We start from the raw sequence: 21,542 nt of genomic DNA on the forward strand, positions 1-21,542 counted from the left end.
AGTAATAGAAATTATGATTATAGTAAATTAAGGTCTTACAACGGTTTTTTGAAGATCAAAATAATATCGGCCCTGTAAAAAAACTCCGATCTTAAATATAGATAATGATTTTTATAGCGTAATGATTCAAGTTAAAAGATTGGAATTTTTATTTAGAAACCAATTTTTGTAACATTACGGCTTTGTGCAGTTATCTTCGTAATCCATAACGTCTGTTAAAACACTACGTTTTTAGGCTGTTTTCCATTTATTTTTTTTTAAATTGAAACGGAATCACCTGGTTTTAATATTTATAAATTTATATTTATTGCCTCTATGCATATATTAACTAAAATTGGTAAAATTACGAAGGTCAAAGAATGCGGTTAAAACGCAATATTACTTTTTATTTCCTGGTATTGCTAGTTAAGGAAAGTTAAATACAACCCAGATGCATTGATATAATAAAATGATTTGTATATAACTTTAGTTCCCTTTCACAAAGAAAAATATTGCATTTGCCTCATTACAGTGCTATATATTAGCCTTATTTCATAGAACATAGACCCACAACAATTTGTTTTCTCATATTCCCTACTTGAGGAGCTCGGGATACAGCCATATTTTATCCTGTTTTTTGAAGAGTTACCTCCCGTAAGAGCAGGTATAATTTCGAAGTCTCTCTTATTGGTGTTCGGATTTGGGTGCAGAAAAAAAGAGGTAACTCTAATGAAAACGGAATCCCCAGCAGACAAACACAACGGTGTTTCCAAAATTTACAGGGTGTTTCATTTTGTTGGTAGGTTACATAAGGATGATTTTCATTTGTATCCCGGGAAAAGAAAAGTTATGAAGGGTCAGTAGAACGAGAAATTCCCTTTTCAATTTCAAGATTTTCTAAATTATCGTCGATATCGGATGGAAAACCTTATGTGTTCCAAATAGATACCTGCTACAAAAGGAGATAAATGTTGACAAAATGTTGGTCCGCAAGTCGGACATATCTCCAATACAGTTCGGTTTAACTAAATTATGATCAGGGTGATTGTGTTCAGCATGATGAGATCTATTTATGGACAAATTTGGAGGCACTTTCACCATTTTGTGCCTTAGTTGAACTTCCAGCATTCATCAATATGTGCACTTTTTCAGCAATTTTTTTGGGGGTCAAACCTGGTAACAAAGCATGATATATTTACTTCCTTAGCTAGTAGGATATGTTTTGTCCAGTGAGCGATTTTGGTCCTTTGAGAGCCTCTTGTTAAAATGTTTTTGTTAGTAATTGTGCGTCTGACTAATGCATGTGTTTTATGGCATTTACTGGTGTTGGAATTTTAAAAGCTTCTTAGTTTTAAAAAAAAAGCTTCAGTCATACACAGAGGGAAAAAGTGCAATTTGTTTTGTTTGTTGGGGTTTAACGTCCGTGCAGCAATATTTCAGCTATAATCAGACAATGAAAAAGTGCAATTTGAAAATTCAGACCAAATCAATGACTTATGTAGCACTCCAGCTAAGAATCATGCAGAAAGTTACAGGTGGCTTTTCATATAACCCTTATTCGTAAGAGATAAAAATTTATATAGAATGTACCGTAGAATTCCAAATCAATGTCTGAAAATGGCACTTAAATACAATAGAAACTGTTGGATTTTTAATGTGGATTATCTCATAAGAGCAGACAGATTAAAAATAATGATTATACATTTCCTCATATAAACCTAAAAAGGCAACTTAATAATAATAAAAAAAAATAAATGTGTAGACCATTTTAGGGTGTATAATATGTTACAAACTTTACATGGTTCTTACAACGATTGTTACTTAAAACCCAAAGTAAATGCCACACTGCACGGCTCTCAGAAGCACAAATGAAGAATATCAAAGAACGTGCAATCGGCAAACATCGGCTCATTAGGTCACACTACATAAGAAACGAGCACAGAGTAAATCATTGACTGGGTGGTTCAGTGTTTAATTTTGGCGATTTACAGTCCTGAAACACCTAAAACAGGACTTTAAACAGCAATCGATTAACCATTGTTTAATAAATGTTATCCAATCTGATCAAAAACATTTTTCCTTGCATTAGTTCTATTAACGAATTGAAATTTACTATAGTATTTTAGCGTTTGAAATATAAATTTTGCACAAACGTTCTTCAAAAAACAACCGATTAATGAACGACAGCCTATCGTATCTAAAAAGAAAAATGAAAACAAAATTGTTTTTATACATAGTATATCATATATTTTAACTATCGGTAAAGTGTGTTTCGTGTAGAGGTGCGGTAAAGGGTATGCATTTTAGGTCTTTGGGTGTGATATTGGGTTTGTGATCTAAGGTAAACGATATAGTGTTTAAAAAATCACTTATATGCCATATGCAAAACAGTATAATTTCACATTTATAACTGTCTGTATTAATTTTGTTATTTTATGTTCTTTGTTGTGAAATCTAATCCAGGACAAAAACCAGACATGGAAAGCAGATATATACAACAAAGAAAATCATACAAACAAAGTAGCGAAAGCAAATAAGCAACTCGGACTGCACTAAAATCTGGGAGCATGGACCAGGTGCACCGGTAGGATAAGCGTCCTAAATGTATGCTTCGATACGGGTTCTTGTCCGAATAATCGTTCGAATTCGATGCCATGTTAAAAGTCCCTTTTGTACAGTTATGATTATTTACTTTGTCTGCTTATCTATAAAAAAAACACATTAACTTTTTTTTTAACTATTAAATCGAGTTCGGTAAGTGCTTTTTTCTAGGGGTTCGATTTAATCTCCTTTGCTAAAAATTTGTTTTGTTAACCGGGGGTGTAGACATTCCTAAGGTATTCGTATTGTTTGCTGGAATATATGTAAAAAAAGAGCAAGTTACGAAGTAAAAGCATTAACACATTGCATGATGGATTTTATAAGAGAAAAATTGTTACTTTATAAGAACATTAAATATTATGAAGCCGATTGTTTATACAAAGCAATTAACGGGTAACGTTTAAGATATGGCAACTATCAAAATTAAGTTATCTTAGTTTCTTGTTTTTATGTTCAGGCCATAAAATTGGACTTAGATGTCACCAAATTGTCCGTTTTTTTACGCTTCTGAAGTTTTTTTTCCGACATTGAATATATAAATGTAAAGGAGGAAGTAAACAATTATATCCGATATCAAATTTTCAAACAATGTCACTTGTTTTACTTTATAATAAAAAAATATTACCTTGCAAGAGTGGTTTACACTATTTTTTTAACACTTCACTTGTAACTGCACTTTATTTTGCCACGACGTGAGGCAAAATGTAGCAAAGATCACTCGAATGCGTTAATTTCACTTTTATCACTTGCACACATGAAACGACATCGATATTAATGGTTATTTCGTCTAATCCTTCTAAAGAAGTAACATGATGCTATAACCTTGGTTCCCTTGATTACTCTTTCAATAATTACTGCAATGAGCAATATATAAGCGACCAAAAACAATGATTATATCAGCTTTTAAACAAAATGGTACCATGTTAAACCATAAATGTGATAATATACTGCATAAAAATAAAGTGCGGTTAGTTTTGTAATTCCCTTCCAGCACTCTCTAGAATTAAGTAGAGTAATTAAAAATCCATTTCTATGGAAAGATCTGTTTAGTACAAAAACGTATTTTCTTTCTCATAACTGAAAGAGTAATTAAGGGAACCACAATTCTAGCGGAACACAAAACAATGTTATCGGAGGACAAGGACCAGACATGGAAAACAGACTATCACAACATCGAACATAAAGTAACTAAAATAATACATACATATTAAAAAAAAATAAAGGAGCAACTTGGACTCGACTAAAAATGGGAGCATGAACCAGATATACCGGTAGGGTAAAATATTTAGTAAATAGATTAAATGCCAGCAGAGCCCGCTTACTCGAATAATTTATCCAAGGGATAAGTCTAGTATAATCTATTTGATTTGTCCACTGGATGAATATTTATCCAGTGGGTAATTCTTTGAACTACTGGACCATTAGAGCTGGTTTTGGTAATACCTTTGCTTAAATTAAAGATAATAAGTGACTATAGCGTCCACCCGTCCATTCATCCGTAAGTCCGTTCGCACCCATTCCCTTTTTCGTAACAATTTTCATTGTAACCACACCCGCTGAATATTTTGCATCAGCATTATGTAGGTTAGTCATTTAGCGAAGTGAGAAACAAAAACGTCTATTTCAAGGGAGCAAGAATGCCCATAAGATAGTTTCCTCGCAGTACATCTTTATTCGAAAAAGATTTTGATAGTTCCTAAAAATACTAAGAAATGGCAGTAGTTTGTTTGTATTACATATTCAAGCATATATGTATTTCTATGAAAATCAAACAAAACAATAAAAACAAAACCAACAAACAAACAAAACATACATAAACACAAAACACACAAAAAAATAAACAAAAAATAAAACAACTACGAACATTTACACATTCAGTAGTAATTTGTGTTCAATTATATTTGCCTACTGTAATATTTCTCCATGTACATCTTGTCTTTTGTGGTCTATTTGTTAAACTACAAGGTGTACATTGACGGATATCACCTTCTTGTTCGGAATATCACCATACGGACGTAAAACTACAATAAATAATTCAATCAATCAATCAATCAATCAATCATAATCATTTGAAATTGTTTGTCATTAATCATATTGTCTGCAGATGGAAGAGTAATGAAAGCCACTTTAGTTTAAGCTCATATCATCCATAATTCATGTCTTTTCCGTTGCCATCTTTTGTTAAGAAAACTATATCATTCACTTCCGTCCTAGCAAAGTGTTTCATTTACATTGAGGTTAACTGGGGGTTAGTAGATATAGTATAAGAGATTTTACAATAGGGACCAAGAGGAAAGAAACTTAAATTGGATACTACACGACAATTTAAACGATAGAAGCATTCAAGATATTTTCACTGTTTTTGAGACATATTTCTGCAAACATTGTGTAACTTTAACTGGTCTTGATTCCTTCGAATCCGAAATCTTTTTTTGCTTTTGTTTTTGTTTGTTTTTGTCTTTGTTTTTGTTTTTGTTTTTTGGTTTTGTGTTTTTCTTTGGTATAAAACCGTACAACAAACTAGTTTACACCAGATTCAACGTAAATGGCGGATATGAATGTTTTCTCCTATATTAAAGTCTTCTAGTTCGAATGAATATACAATTTATAATGAAGGTTTAACAATAATTTGCATTTCTTACACATTAAAAATTTAGCATTTCCTTTCTTTAGTGGAATCAGAACCATATAAATAAACTACAAATTGCATAGCGTCGTGTCGTCATATATTACTCCTATCGGAGAACCTTTCAAAGCTTCAAAGTTACTTCCTTTTATGCAATGAATTATATTTAGTCCTTTGATGGCATACAAATAAAAAATGCGATTCACTTGTAAATAAATGCATATATTCTTGTTCAACTATATTTCTCCTGTTATATATATTATACTATGTTACTTTGAAGCAAAAGGTTTTCCAGGTTTATAGTATCTTACGTTACTGTTTTCAAGGCTTAAAGAATATACATAAATACAATTACAGCGCAAACATTAAATTTTCTGAACTTGTATACGACAACGACGATTGCAGGATAAAAATGAACACACAAAAAATAGACAGAGCAGAACGTGAATTACATGTGGCCTATCGTCTCAACTGTCATGTCCAAAAGCAAATTTACATGTATAAAACACATGTATAATACAAACATATTTTCAAATATGCATAATGATCCTTATAAAGTAGATGTTTCGTTCTAATGACTTCGATTGCAACTTTATTTGCACGAAGCTTTATGTGACATACCATTACTAAAAATAAAAACTAAAATAGTGCCGCCATGAAATTTAATTATTCAATCTTTTTAAGTGAAAATGATACTCATAGCTATAATGGAATAAACGGAAAACATTGTCTGTGTTTCATGTTAATTAACATTAGAAAATGATTCACAATTCGTTTGTTAAAGATCGAGTTAAAAGGAATTGAATATTAAAATTCCGGCTTCAAAGATAGATTAAAGCCAAAAAAGAAAGATAGTAATAAATTGAAAAAAGGGGAAAAGAAATAAAGATCAAGGTCTATAAAATCACTTAATAACACACACAAAACCACAAATGATAAAAGCACTGACTCCAAAACACTTTGTGTTGACTAGATATAATGGTAGGGTTTCCCTAACTTTCTTTGAAGTAATCAATATCTGCAACTCCATAAATATCGAACATAATCAAGTCAAGTTGAAAATAAATCTAGCAAAATAGTTATTACACCATCGGAGCTATTGATATATCATCATTATCAACATAATATCCTCTTTGGGTTATGCAACACATAATGCGTCCACCAGTGACCTCCATCAAGCTCTGTTCTTTGATTCTCTCAACTGGTCCCATTCTTTTTCATCTTTCCCAAAAGTATCCTTCTTCATTTACCCTTTGGTTGTCTTGGTTTCCTTTTGCGTGCTGGTATCAATTTTGATGGCTTCCTAAAATGTCTGATGCAATCCATTATATGCACTCTCCCTGTATATTTCCGTTTACTTTTTTTGATTTCTATGTTGATGTTACTTATTGCAGTCGTTCTGCAAGTTCAGTGTTAGATACTCTGTCCATTTAATTCTTATTTTTTTAACAATATTTCTTCTACTCTACGTAGTTTTCTCTCTATTTCATACTTGGTTCTCCATGTTTCTGCTCTTATGTTGCCCTTGTTTAATTTTTGTTCGTTTTGTTCGAAACTTGTCGTGTTTTTCAGACAGTTGTAGGTTTGTTATAGACTGATCTTCCTTTGCTCATCCTAATATTGGTTTCTGTCAGTAGTTATTCGTCTGTACTTAAGGAATAATCAAGATAACAAAAGTCTGACACTTCTTCTTTCGACTGACCAATAATTATCAGATTATATGGGTTACAGTTTGTTTTCGTGATCTTGGTCTTTTTATCATTTATCTTCAACACAATTTTCCTTCCTTAAATGATATAATTTTGAGAAATGAAAAAAAAACAACAATTAAAACAGATTTAGATAAAGTAAAGCTTTTGTAGAATCATAATAGCAAAAGGTATATACATATGTGTACGTATTCAGAAATGATGCAGTGTCATAAATGTCATATATGTTTATTAAATACCAAGTATACCATGAGTGAACGAGAAACGTATATAATATGGGAATAAACACTATCCTAAATATAACATACATACGAAATTCTTGTTCATATCTAATAAAAATAATTACTTACATACTTTAATCTTATGCAGTCGCGTATTTATTTAGTTGTTTTTATTAATAAGGGAGTAACTTAAAAGAATGAAACCCCACAAACTTAACCCGGATAAAAGAAGTCTGTATTCCGCTATTTCTAAGTATGATTATAACAGAAAACATACGTTTAAATCCTCAATGTAGCAGTGAGTGTGCTGTAAGGATCTTCAAAACATATTTATAATTAACACAGCATTTTTAATACCGGTAATTTTTCGACGGAGCAAGTACACTTAACACTGTGTTACATATAATTTTTTTACACAGATATTTTAGACGGAAAACCCTTCAAAAGTAGGGATAAGCAGAACGGTATAGCTGACGTTACGTTTAAAATTTTTACTCCTGAGATGAATTGCTGCCAAGTAAAAAGAAATACCCGTCCAAATGACCCTTAAAGTACACAATACCCGGGTAAACATCAATTGCAGTGATGATTCAGCTAAAGTTAAGACATTAAAACGCAAAAAGTGGGATATTTTCACTTCTCCAAAGTATCGGTGTCATGTCAAATTACAGTGCAAAGATGGGTGTTGTGGTGTTTAATTGTGAACTTGTGCAAATCTTTTCATATTTAAATGATTAGTCGCATAAACATAGCACTTCATGTGATCCATCTGACTTCTGACACCCAGTTGAGTATTTCAGTAGTTTGTTTCGATATACGCAAAGTATTTATTGTTATTATTTTTTGATATTGTATCACAAAAGATGTACATCGCATAATATAGAAAACAAACAAATAAACAAAAACGACCAAAAAACAAACAAACAATAAACAACAAAAATGTACAAACTCAAAACAAGTCAAAAATGTTAAAATCGTGACAGAAATGATTGGTTGTTTCTAATGTAGGTTTAGTTTTCTCTCCATTTGTACTAATTTGTATGAAACTATGTGTGAACCTACATAATATGAATGACAAAAAATATATACAAATCGCATAAAATCAAAACGCCATTACTCCTTTAAATGTGTTATAAGAAGTTTTGTTATCGTCAATTAAAGTACCTTTTGTGCCCGCAAAGATTTTGCAGGAAAACAGAGAAAACATAAGGATAAAGAAAATTTTAGTTTATACTGTTTTGTTACGTCTGTATATAGACTGTGGAGAGAAGTCAATGAAAACTAATTCTTAAATAGTAATATTTCTTGGTATAGTTATGTAGTAATAAACCGGACTGAGGCCACTGAAGTAGGTAGACCTAGGGTTAGGGACATAACTCTGGAAATCAGTGATATGTTTGTATCATATTCAATTTCAGTAAAGCGAACTAGGCTTTCATTTGAAACAGAATAAAATCAGTCTAAATTACTTTGATGCTTATACAAGATTGATGTGAAATTGTAAATACAAACTTTTCAATGATATGTAAGAGTTGTGTCCCTTACCCTGGGTCTATCTCCTTAAAAGGCGATTCAGTGTTTCAAACTCAGATAGTTATAAGTAAAACGGTACTATTTCTCACTATTTAAGGCTGGTCATTTCTGTACTCTACTTAAGTTAATAATTTCAAACAATATGATTGGATATCCACATCCAAAATTTATTATCTGTATTGTCAGTTTACAGCACCATTATTGCTTTCAGTGGGTGATTGTTTTCAAAAGTTATACCGTTGTCGCCTATAGGAAAAATATTACCGTTCTACCTACACTGATTTTTTTAATCGCTGTATGTTAATGATGAATTATGAGGTAAGCAAGAAGCGATAGGTGTCAAAATTTACAAGAAAAATGTAGATTTTAGCATATTAGAAACTTCATACATGTTTCAACCTTTAATTATGATACGTCTTCAAAATTTGGAGGATTTTAGGTAGAATAGGTCATAATTGAAATAAATCAAAGTATTGCATCCTTTTAAACTTCTTATATAAAAAATGAAGTCATTTTATCCTATCTGCCCATCTGACCAAGCAATCAAGGAAATATATTCAAATCCTTTGAGAGTATTTTTACCTCTTTTATTATCATTTTTTTCGAGAGATAATGTAAATTAAACTATTAACACAAAATCCTGTTTTTTTAACATGTACTAAAGTTTGGAATGGAGCTGTTGATATGGTTCTTGAAAATGGAAATATTTGTAGCTTAATTTTGATGAGAGTATGCACGTTGTTGCAGTAATCTCAGTAAATCTAGATAGAAAAAAATTCTGACAACACCTCATGATAATTGCAAAGCATAAACCTGAAATATCATATATTGATACAGTGTAGTCAAAAATCATACTTAATGTAACTGAAGGTAGGTATTGAACATCTCAGTAATGATCAGTTCATTATACGACTTAATGTTAAGATATTAAGTAAAACGGTACTATTTCTCCTTATTTTAAGCTGCCCCTTTGTGTATCCTACTTACGTAAATATTCCCGAATACTCTTATGTTGATATAATTATTGTATTTTTATCAGACTACAACATTAACATACTTTAAAATGACATGCGATTTGATTTTTGAAAACCATCTTATATAAGACTTAAAGGGGGAACTTTGACTCCAAACATCATCTGCCCATAATAGCAATAAAAAAATAAAGAGATGTTCATGCATGACTTTGCTCACATTTTAGGTTAGGACAATGATATTATAATTGAATAAAATGTCATTGCTTTATAGGGTTACTTTTCTTATCATTTCTAACATTACCTGAATATAACATATAGCAATGAGTAAAAATAAGCATAGAATCATCAAATCCCTAATATGTTATGTAAAAGAGTAATCAAGGGAACAAAGGTTATAGCGGTAATCAAACGAATGTAATCCAAGGACAAAGACCAGACATGGAAAACAGACATATACAACAAAGAACATAAAGTAACGAAAATCATACATACAAAATAACAAAAGCAAATGAGCAACTCGGACTCCACTAAAAACTGGGAGCATGGACCAGTTGCACCGGTTGGGTAAGCGTCCTCTGCTTTTCTAGAAACGTTTTGAATTTTATTTATTTTAATTTTACTTCTTGTGGGCGTTTTACTCCATAATTTTGAATGCTTCGTCTTCATTTAATTTACAAATATAATTATATTTCATTCATCAATTGTACGTCCGAGAATTCGACTATTGTGTCCGTTTTTGATAAGATAATCAAATAAAAGTTATGCCTTAGAAAGTTATAGTAATTTGGTTAACATATATGTAATTCAATGTTTGTTTGTATTTTGCAACTAAATTTTATAAATTGAAACCTATTCAGTACTTCTCTGAATTAGGCAAAGTGTGTATAAGGTATGGCACATGAAGAAGAAATCCAAGTGTCTTTAACTCGTAATCTCTGGATGTAACCGTCATCGTGCTTTTAAAGTTTGCCTTTTCAAGATATTGATAGGTCAACTTTAATTGATATCACTTTAGACAATTGGCGGGTAATATTTCCTACACTTTTTCCCTATATAAGCAGAAAAAATATCAACGTTACAGCTTCTTCAGGATAAACTTGAATAGGTATTTAGTATATTTGAGGCAAATTTAGAATAATGTGGTACCACCCATTGCCTTATATATTCTTTCACAGAATGGTACTTAAAACTTCATCAACGGCGACTTGAATCATCAGTTTTCGTGAAAATGCAAATCCTCTTACAAGCATATTCAATGATACTTTTTTTTTAATAAACAAGTACATTTCGGACTACTAATGTTCTATATTATAATTGTTTTTTTTTTTTTTTTTTTTTTGGTTATACAATCAGAAGTGTTACCAATTAAAATTAGTTGAGTATGTCGAATTAAATCTTGAAAGAATAAACAGCTGAGAATCAGTTCGTTCCCAATCCTTCTTTGAACAAATCAAAAGATAGTAGCACAAGCATTTAATACGATTCTAGTAAAGCATTTGCCACCTTGAAGTTAGAGTCCTTATATTGTATGACGTATACATCATATTTATTTGATGTGAATGGTTCGTTCTTTTGATCCTCTATCTTACAAAACATCATATAGATGGGCTGTCCTGCATTACAATACATTATGTACAATATTTTCCACTCTGAAAGGGAGTTCCTTTTAGGAATTAACGGTTTATGATTTTTTAATCATTTCTAATGTTCAACTTTTTACCCTTAACTTCAACCAATAACATAATGTTTATAATAGTGAACCATCAGATATTATCCATTTACAAACCCTTTGAATTAATGTGCCCAAAAAGGAAACTTCATTCTTGTTCAAAGTAATACGTGATCAAAGATAACCTACATCAATTGCTGTTGAACGTAGTCGCTTGTTATAATGTAACTGGCATTACATAACGGGCAAACATGGTTGCAATGTATCATTTAGTGAATAAATGTCTTTTTTTCAAAGTAGTAAATTGTTTTTGTAAGCAATTGTCCTTAAAATTTTTGAATAGATGCATTCTATATGGAGAAGCTTTATGTACAATGACTGATCACCTGCAAGTAACTGGTTATTTTATATTATTTTATTTTTGGTCAATGGGTAATAAATCATCATAATCGAAATAATTCGCTTTGTTTTGGATGTAATTGAGTTGTTCATGTTACCAAAAATTGGTTAACGTACTTGCGTTGTTTACATGTAACAGAAGTTAGACTTTGGTGCGGGAGTAGGATTTTAGCTATGATACTGGGTCTGTAAGTACATATCATGTTCTCAGTCATGGATCTTGTATGATAATAAGACGACATAAATGTTTTTATCAGTCTTACATCTTCACCTGAAAATTAAGTAACGATTCCTTCACAGTATTCAAATATATGTTATTTTAATTTAATACCAACCTTTTCCTAATTTTAATATAAACTAAAGCAACCCATTGCCTGATTACTAGGTGTGTGCGTCTGTACATTTGGTCAAATAGTTGTGAACTGGTACAATCAATGATTAAAAAAAATAAATGCGCTTCTCACAGTTTGAAGCTTCAAGCATTTTTTTGTACTTAAATATGTACGTCAAAGTTCCCCTTCCCTTAAGTTTATAAAACATCCAGGGCTAGTAAAGGTAGTAATCTTCTAAAGAAAATATCATTATATAGCGAATGATATAATATAGAAAAAAAAACTTTTTTTTAATAAACTGACTGTTAATGTTTCGTTTGTATTTGTAGAATTATTATCAAATTGCACTATGAAAAAGGAGCAGATTTTATTCCAAACTGTATATAACTTTGCTTCGTTGGCTGCGCAAATTGTTCTTGTTTTCCGCGGATTCGGATTTATGACAATTTTGCAATAGCATATACATATATTTAAATATACGTTATAACCTCACAGATGACCACCTTTAATTCCTGAAACAGTCAGAAGTTCTGTTGGATGCTGTTAAATAATCAGAGAGTGTAACATATACAGGCGTTTATAACATTTTGTTTGATTTCGCTCATCTTTATAATGGGGAAATAAGTGGACTGGTATCGACTTACCTCACTTAGGATTTTTGTTAGCTATTAGGCTGTTACTATATTTTTTTTGCGGTCAAGTTCAAATTACTAAAATATACACAACAGTGGCATGATTGTATATGTAGTTACGACAATCAGGTCAAATTCGTTGAAAAGTGAACATTTAGCGTGCGTCGCTTTAATTAAGAGAGCTACATTAGTTTCATCGTCTAGATCAAATCATTTAATAACAGACTGGTTCGACATCTATTATTATCATTCATGGATGATTTTTGTTTCTTTTATCGCTCTCATTTGCATATTGTGTGCACTGGTTAGAAAATACACAAGAATTTTCATCTAATGGCGGCTGTATTTTCTATTTATGTCTTCATCCATCTGCATATCGAGCTTGGGTTATTTTGGAAATATAATTACAACCTGAATATATACAGGGTCTGCCAGGTGGTGAAATAATTTATTTAGAACTTTTTAGTAGAAAGAAAACTATTTAAATCAATAAAAATGCTGTGATAGAAAATAATAATATAACGAGAATGAATTTGATGGATATGCCACAGAGACGAAAACCGAACTGGGATGATGCTTGTCAGTTCAATGCCACCATGGGTCTTCACTTAACGACGAGTAAACCCTCACACCACGGGACAACATTATAAACCGGTACAGCAAAATATTTCTCATTATAACCTCCAGAAACATGAAAATAAATAAACATAATTATGTCAGATGGTGAAATATATTGTAACTGAAATAACATTGCTTATCGTAGTTTCAATAGTTCATATCATAGTTCTTGGTAGAGATTCCTCATACCTGGTAAGAAATAAATCCAAATCATCTTCCAAATATACAGAGGAAGATGCTTACAAAATGCTGAAATTTTCAATCGACAACATATTTGTCCAGTGTGATGGACGTGTTTTCCAACAAATGGTCGGCATTCCAATAGGAACAAATTGTGCTCCTGTCTTTGCTGACCTATTCCTTTACTTTTATGAGGCTGACTTTATAGCTGATCTGATCAGAAAGAAAGAATATATTTTAGCTTGATCCCTCAATCTCAGTTTCCGATATATAGATGACGTATTATCTTTAAACAATCCTAATTCCTGGGATTTGATACATCGCATCTACACAACAGAACTTGAGATAAAGGATACTAAGACACTGTGAAGTCAGCCTCATATCTTGACCTACACTTAGAAAGCGATGGTAAAGGAAAACTATTGACCAAACTTTACGGCAAACGTAATGACTTTTCATTCAGAATTGTCAACTTTCCTTTCATCTGTGGAAACATCCCTTCGGCTCCTGCGTATGGAGTGTTTATATCACAACTCATACTTTTTGTGTCGCGTTAGAACTAACAAATAGGCTTCTGGAACAGGGTTATGTTGCTACAAGATTGAAGTCATCACTACAAATGTTTTATGGTCGTCATCATGAACTCTTGGATCGTTATGGTGTATCCATCAGCACCATGAAAACTGATTTATTCAACGGGTCATAGTTTTCCTTTCCTCGTTTGTCTACCCCGGACTTGACTTTTTATGAGCAACTCGGCGGGTGTATCTAGAAAGGTAGAGGACGCTCACCCTACCGGTGAACCTGGTCCATGCTTCCAGTTATTAGTGGAGTCCGAGTTGCTCATTTACTTTTGTTGCTTTGTGTGTATGATTTTAGTTGCTTTATGTTCTTTATTGTGTATATCTGTTTTCCATGTCTGGTCTTTGTCCCTGGATTACATTCTTTTGATTACCGATGTAACCTTGGTTTCCTTGATTACTCTTTCAATAGTAGAGATTGATGAAATGTTTCCGTGTGTTAAAAAAATCGTTATAAATTTGACACTGTGACATCTCTCTAAGACTTTCTCCCTCCGAAACGTGACAACATGAATATCGATTCGCCTTAAAAAATAAATCAATGTTAAAAAAACAACGCTAATTCATGGAAAAAATAAAATATATATGATAATATAATTACGTGTGCAAATAAGGCTTCAGGATTTAAATCATTCGCTGAACAAGTTTCGTACACTCCTTAAATGTGGTGTTCTTCGGCACTTTTTATCATAATTTGGTTATTCATTCTTTCCCATCCATTTCTAATTAATTGATCTTATTTACTTTTTTTCGCTGTAAAAATTATCGCAAAAATTGTACTCGATCAGTATCATTTTTTTAAATTTTGATTATTGAAATAATGTTCAACCCCCCCCCCCCAGAAGTTTTTTAACAAATATACTCATTTGAGCATGACAAAAAATCTAAAAACATTAGTTGAGTATATGAACAGCAGATTAGAATATATTTTACACCATAATCCAATTTTTCCTTCAATCGATATGAATAATGGATTACTAGTAACTGAAATGCAGTATTTTATTCCAATCAATATCTTTATTATAGATCACATCACAATCATATTGTTAAATATCTTAATTGATAGCATGCCAGTAAATTGGTCGGTAGGGCATGGTTATCTAAAGACGATAGTGATGATGACATTTATAAGGACTTAATTTTATTGTATAATTATCTTACTCGGATAGCCTATAAAAGAAGTGTGACGGACAATTATATTGTTATTGTCTTGAGATGTGCATACAAATAACGTTTTTTCATCCATGTTATTGGAAGTCATGAAAGATTATGCGAGTTTTTTTATGTAAAATACTTTCAGCTGCTCACATATCATATTATCGTAGGTTATAATTGAATATCACTATTTTTGATACAAACCAATAATCCATATATTTAGCAAAAGAACTTTAAATAGCACAATATTTGAATAATGTCCTTTATCAAAATTGAAATACTTAAAGCAATAATTTTCTCATTCACGTAAAAAAAATGCACAGCATTAAGCATTTTTTTTTATTGTCTGGTTCAAGTCAATAATATATTTTCCTGTAATATCAATCATTTTTCTTAACTTGCATGAATTGCTACGATTACTCAGTATTCAAGACTTACAATATCAAAGTTTTGGTACTAAACAACTTCTATCTATTTCAAACCAATATCTGGGTCCATTACTTTCATACTCATATAGTCAAGTTTTATTTACGTCACATTTCGTGTTTTTCAGGTTACCTTCGGTGAGACAGATAGACTCTGGAGAATGTTTGACAAACTGAGGACTTATTCGCCAACTTGATTAACTTTCAGATAAGAATAATAAATAGAGATGTTAAATTAATATTTATGATACATGTTTTGGCCTGGTCAGGTTAGACTATAGACATGACAAATATTAAGTGTCAGTCCCTGCAAGAATCAGGCAGTCGGTGATACATGGTATGAACAAAAATACCATCGTTTTGATAGTGTAATTTGACTATTAGCACCATCAGAAACAGGAAAACAGACAAGATGTTCCATATCGTGTTGGACTATTGAATGACAATTTCATTGAAATGCACTGAAAATCAATATATCAAAGGTATATAACTCTGCCAAAAACATTATTTTTCTTAAATTCTATTGAAAAAATTCTACGTAAAATCAGTGATTCAGAGATCTAATGATGGTCTTTCCAAATAGAGAAAATATCCTTGCTTGATGTTTCATTGTCATGCAGAACGACTGAGTTTTGACATGCATGTTTCTGATTTTTCCCATTTTGCTAGATTCTTACAAACACTTACACTTAATGGGCAGACACTATGAAATGAATCTTAGTATAATCATGATGCCTGTTTTAAAGCAAAACAACGAAAATCTTTCGTTTTAAAACTACAAAACTATGAACAACATATTTAGGCTGTTTTATGTCTTCATGTCTCGAATATCTTGCAAAAAAGACCACACTTGTTAAACTTGTAAAGTACTCATTTACTACTCAACTTTGATTTTTTTTCTCAGTTATTCATTTGTATAACCATTATTAATTAGTTATGTTAATATTAATACAGTTGTCCATTCAATACCAAAGGTACAAAAACCTCTCTATTCGAAATGATAGATAAGTAATAAAACAAAAAGAAAATGAAACAACACAAAACAAAACAAAGCTCACACACAATAAAAATGAAAATTCTAGTAGTTTTTTAGAAATTGTTCGCCGAGTACTGTTTCATACACTACACAACTTATCAATAAAGATATCATTGATTATTTTTCCATTTTGGTTTCATTTAGTGCCTATGATTAAGCCAAATACCGCTATTCTTGACTGAGTGGAAAAATTAGATGGGATACTCAGGTTGGATATAGCTTTATTCAGGGACCATAAAATACAATTAGATCTAAAAATTCAATTTTTTATCGGGGAAACATGTTGCAAAACTAGTGTAAACATTACATGATCAGATTATTTGAAAAAAAAATTAAAAAATCTTCTGAATCGGAATAAACTCCTTCAGAATGACCCGCCCCTGCATCACGGAAATAAAACCTCTGTAGTGATGATTTCAATATTGTAGCAACATAACCCTGTTCCAGAAGCCTACTTGGAAATAGTCTAGCCGATTCAAAAAGTTTACGGCAAGCTCAGTCATAACGTATGCGTTGTGATATTTGAACTCCATACCTCAGTCTTGAAGGGATGTTGCTAAGGACAAAAGGAAAGTTGACAATTCTAAATGAAAAGTCATCACGTTTATCGAAAATATTAGTCGTTTCCCTTTACCATCGATCTTTAAGTGTGGGTCAAGATATGAGGCTAAACGATTATACGTCATTTATACAGCGGAAACTGAGATTAAAGGATGTAGCTAAACGTTATTCTTTCTTTCGGATCAGATGAGTTATAAAGTCAGCCTCATGAGAGTGAAGGAATAGGTCAGCAAGTAGAGGAGCACAATTTGTTCCCATTGGTATGCTGACCGTTTGATGAAAAACTCGTCCAATATACTGGACAAATATGTTGTCGATCAAATATTCCAACATTTTGAAAACATCTTCTGGATATTTTGAAGATGATTTGGAATTATATTTCACAAAGTATAAGGAATCTCTACCAAGAACTATATATTTGTATCTTGGTGTACCATCTTGGTTGGGGAAACAACGATGTATAATGTTTTTGAGTCGGAATTTTAACTGAGTATGAGGAACAATAGTATAAAGTGCTATCATAGGTCTAATGTTATAATCTTGAATTGAGGGTCTTCAGAAGATCTTTTAATTTTTTGCAAGAACAGACAGATGGTTTAGCCGTGAACTCCTCAAACTCGAGGTTCTACAACAAAAGCCTGTTTTAATAGAAAATTTTAACTAATTGATCATGAATAATGATATTTAAAAATTAATTATAAATAAGTCTACAAATCGGATGACAATACAATTACGCCAGTTTTGAAGGTCGTCACCGAAATCAAAGTTTTCTTACTAACAATAATTCACAGATAATACCTGTTATCAGTATAAGTACCTTTAAAAAGGAGTTTCCGGTGTTCTACATCAATTAGACCTTCGGAGTGTAATTACTTCAAATATAAAGTAAAACTGAGTCAAGGAAATTTATGCTTTGAAAAAAAGGAATAAGTCACGTTTTCTTATACTATCTAAAAACAATAATGACATTCGAAATTGATGTTATATACAGCGTAAAAAGGAAACGCAATGACGCAAATGAGGCAGTTCATTAATGTCAAAATAGTTATCTGTACATTTCATCCTTAATAAACAAACTTCAAGTACTGGACGTCAGTTGTAGCAAATGTACAAATTGTTGATTTAAAGCTGCATTAGTTGCCAAATTTGTTCAATTTGATTCTGCTGAATTTTGCTGATTCAATGAAATAAGTTTGTAGTAATGCAATTGAAGAAATAAATGTCGATAATACCTACAGAATATTGTAAAAACAACGTTTTTTTTTTTAATCAGAGAAGATCGATAGCTCTGATATAATTATGTTTCGCCATTACTTCCGAAGATTGCCGACAGGACATTCACCTGGGTTAAAAATACTTTGGTAAACCACGAAATTTGGTTCCAAACGAAACGGAAATGTTCCATCTGTTTGTATGATAGAGTTGTCAAATCAACGAATTCAAGAATCCACGAACTGATAATTTTCCCCTAAACCACGAAAATTTGTACCCACGAATAAAATACTTTCAGATATTCGAACTTTTTTTACGGCTTGAGTCCATCGGTCTTCTTAACCGTTGAATAACTACTTTCGATTGCAATCAAATTTGTTATTTAAGAAGCGACCCTTACAGCACATGCGCGGATTAAGGTAACCAGAAGTCACATGCATACGAATTTATCTAAATATATAGAACCTATTTCTTGTATTAAATGCACTTTATTTGTGGAAATCAAATGAAATTAAACAGGAAAAGTACAATTTAGTAAAACATAATTCAAAGTTAAGTTATACAGAAGAAGATGTTTACAAAATGCTGGAATTTTTAATCGACAACATATTTGTCCAGTGTGGTGAACGTGTTTTTCAACAAACGGTCGGATTCCAATGGGAACAAATTGTGCTCGTTTACTTGCTGACCTATTCAACTCTTATGATGCTGACTTTATAGCTCATCTGATCCGAAAGAAAAAAAAATTCGTTTAGCTACATCCTTTAATCTCAGTTTCCGCTGTATAGATGACGTATAATCGTTTAACCTCATATCTTGACCCACACTTAAAAATCGATGGTAAAGGAAAACTATTGACCAAACTTTACGACAATCGTCATGACTTTTCATTCAGAATTGTCAACTTTTCTTTCATCTGTGGCAACATCCCTTCAGCACCTGCCTATGGAATGTTCATATTACAACTCATACGTTATGCCAAAGCTTGCCAAAACTACACAGACTTTTTGTATCGTGCTAGAACTCTAACAAATAGGCTTCTGGAACAGGATTATGTTACTTCAAGATTGAAGTCATCACTACAGAAGTTTTACGGTCGTCATCATGAACTCGTGAATTGTTTCAATGAATCCTTCTGCACCATGAAAACTGATTTATTCAACGGATCATAGTTTTCCTTTCCTCGTTTTCTACCCCGGACTTGACTTTTTATGAGCAACTCGGCGGGTGTTTTAAGAAAAGCAGAGGACGCTTACCCTACTCGGTGCACCTGGTCCATGCTCCCAGGTTTTAGTGGAGTCCGAGTTGCTCATGCTTTTGTTACTTTGTATGTATGATTTAGTTACTTTATGTTCTTTGTTGTGTATGTCTGTTTTCCATGTCTGGTCTGTGTCCTGCATTACATTCTTTTCTACTAAAATCTCCATTTTGTCGAGGTTTCAAGATGACTGTTTTCTGTTTAATGCCCTTGGAAAACACAAGTGATTTATAGCTTATCATTCAATAACAGAGAGAAAATTTCAATTTTCAATGATCCCTATAACTAGCCCTAGGTCCAGTGTGTGTGTGACTCTTTATCCGATTGTTTGTCCTTTAAATAGTAAAAATGACAAAAGTTATAATCTTGTATTTCGTTGTTGTTTTTAGTTATATATGGAAAAACACTTGGAATTATTGAAACACCTGATGAGTTGGCCTACAAAATTCCTCATGGTATCTGAAATGTGTAATGAGTTATCGCACATGGAACGCAACAATGACGTATTTTGTCAATTTTAACCTTAACTTAAAACTGTAAACCATGATATACAGAAACAAAACATTCAATTGATATTTTTTCTGATGACTAGACATAGAAACGTCCCCATAGCAGAGGTGTGTTTCTACTTCCATTTTGGATTGTTGACGTCAAAATTTTATGAGGATTCACTTTTTTTTATTAATTTTACTTTGAAGTCATCGATATTGTTTTATTATTATTATTATGATTAACTTAGCACTTGAAAATCAAAATAGATAGAATATTGACGTCAGGAACCTTACTCCAAATCCTACACTATTGGGGTAATTTTCCTTGTTAGGTCATTGACATTTTGTACTTGTGTTTGTGCGTTTGGGTTTTGTCTTTTTGTATTTTATTTGGTTTTTTACCCTAACACTTGAAAATCATAACAGATAGTATTGTTAGCAGCCTACGCGAGTTGTGTTTACTAATTGCTAATAGACAAACAATATGTTTTAATGAAAATAAAAATAGACCACCAGGTGGGAAAATTAGGTTCTCCTCAACTTTTAAACGTTTCCTGCCATTGTTTAGTTCAAAATAGCATTCTTGTTGTGATTCATTTCATCCGTTAAATGGATGTGTAGGCTCAGAAAATATGGAAAGATTTTTGAAAGAGTAATCAAGGGAACCAAGGTTATAGCGGCAATCAAAAAAATGTAATTCAGGGACAAAGTCCAGACGTGAAAAAAAAACAAACATACACAACAAAAAACATAAAGTAACTAAAATCATACATACAATGTAACAAAAGCAAATGAGCAACTCGGACTCCACTAAACATTGGGAGCATGGACCAGGTGCACAGAGTAGGGTAAGCGTCCTCTGCTTTTCTAGAAACACCCGCCGAGTTGCTCATAAAAAGTCAAGTCCGGGGTAGACGAAAGAGGAATGGAAAACTATGACCCATTGAATAAATTAGCTTTCATGGTGCAGATGGATACACCATAACGATCCACGAGTTCATGATGACGACCATCAAACTTCTGTAGTGATGACTTCAATCTTGTAGCAACATAAACCAGTTCATATAACTTAATTTAAAATCACCAGAAATGATTTCCCAATATTTAGTTTATTTTATAATATGAAATCATCATTTTTTAATGCGGATCTTTACTGTCAACTGTCAGTGGATTGTGCCATTTGTAATTTTAGTGCATTGGGATAACCAATTGAAGAAGTTCCGTAGTTAGGCGTTGCAAAATACCAATTTAGATTATACGATATGGACGTTGTTGCTTGATAACGCTCACCTTTTCATAGTTTTGCTAAAAATAACATTTATAATTATTCTCTTTATACACAATTAATTT

The 21,542-nt window shown here is 32.0% G+C and overlaps 1 long non-coding RNA gene across 1 annotated transcript in view; it reads right to left on the reverse strand.

Moving 5' to 3' along the window:
• Positions 1-4,232: 4,232 nt before the first annotated feature.
• The window catches only part of LOC148620458 (uncharacterized), a 31,792-nt gene continuing 14,482 nt past the window's right edge, over positions 4,233-21,542 (reverse strand). Inside the window, exon 2 of the long non-coding RNA XR_015921812.1 lies at positions 4,233-6,992. This is a non-coding gene — a long non-coding RNA (uncharacterized LOC148620458). The remainder of the gene's footprint in view (positions 6,993-21,542) is intronic.

This window comes from Perna viridis, chromosome 4, assembly GCF_037379345.1.
Source record: "Perna viridis isolate PV_CMFRI_1.1 ecotype Kerala chromosome 4, ASM3737934v1, whole genome shotgun sequence".
Taxonomy (NCBI): Eukaryota; Metazoa; Mollusca; class Bivalvia; order Mytilida; family Mytilidae; genus Perna; species Perna viridis.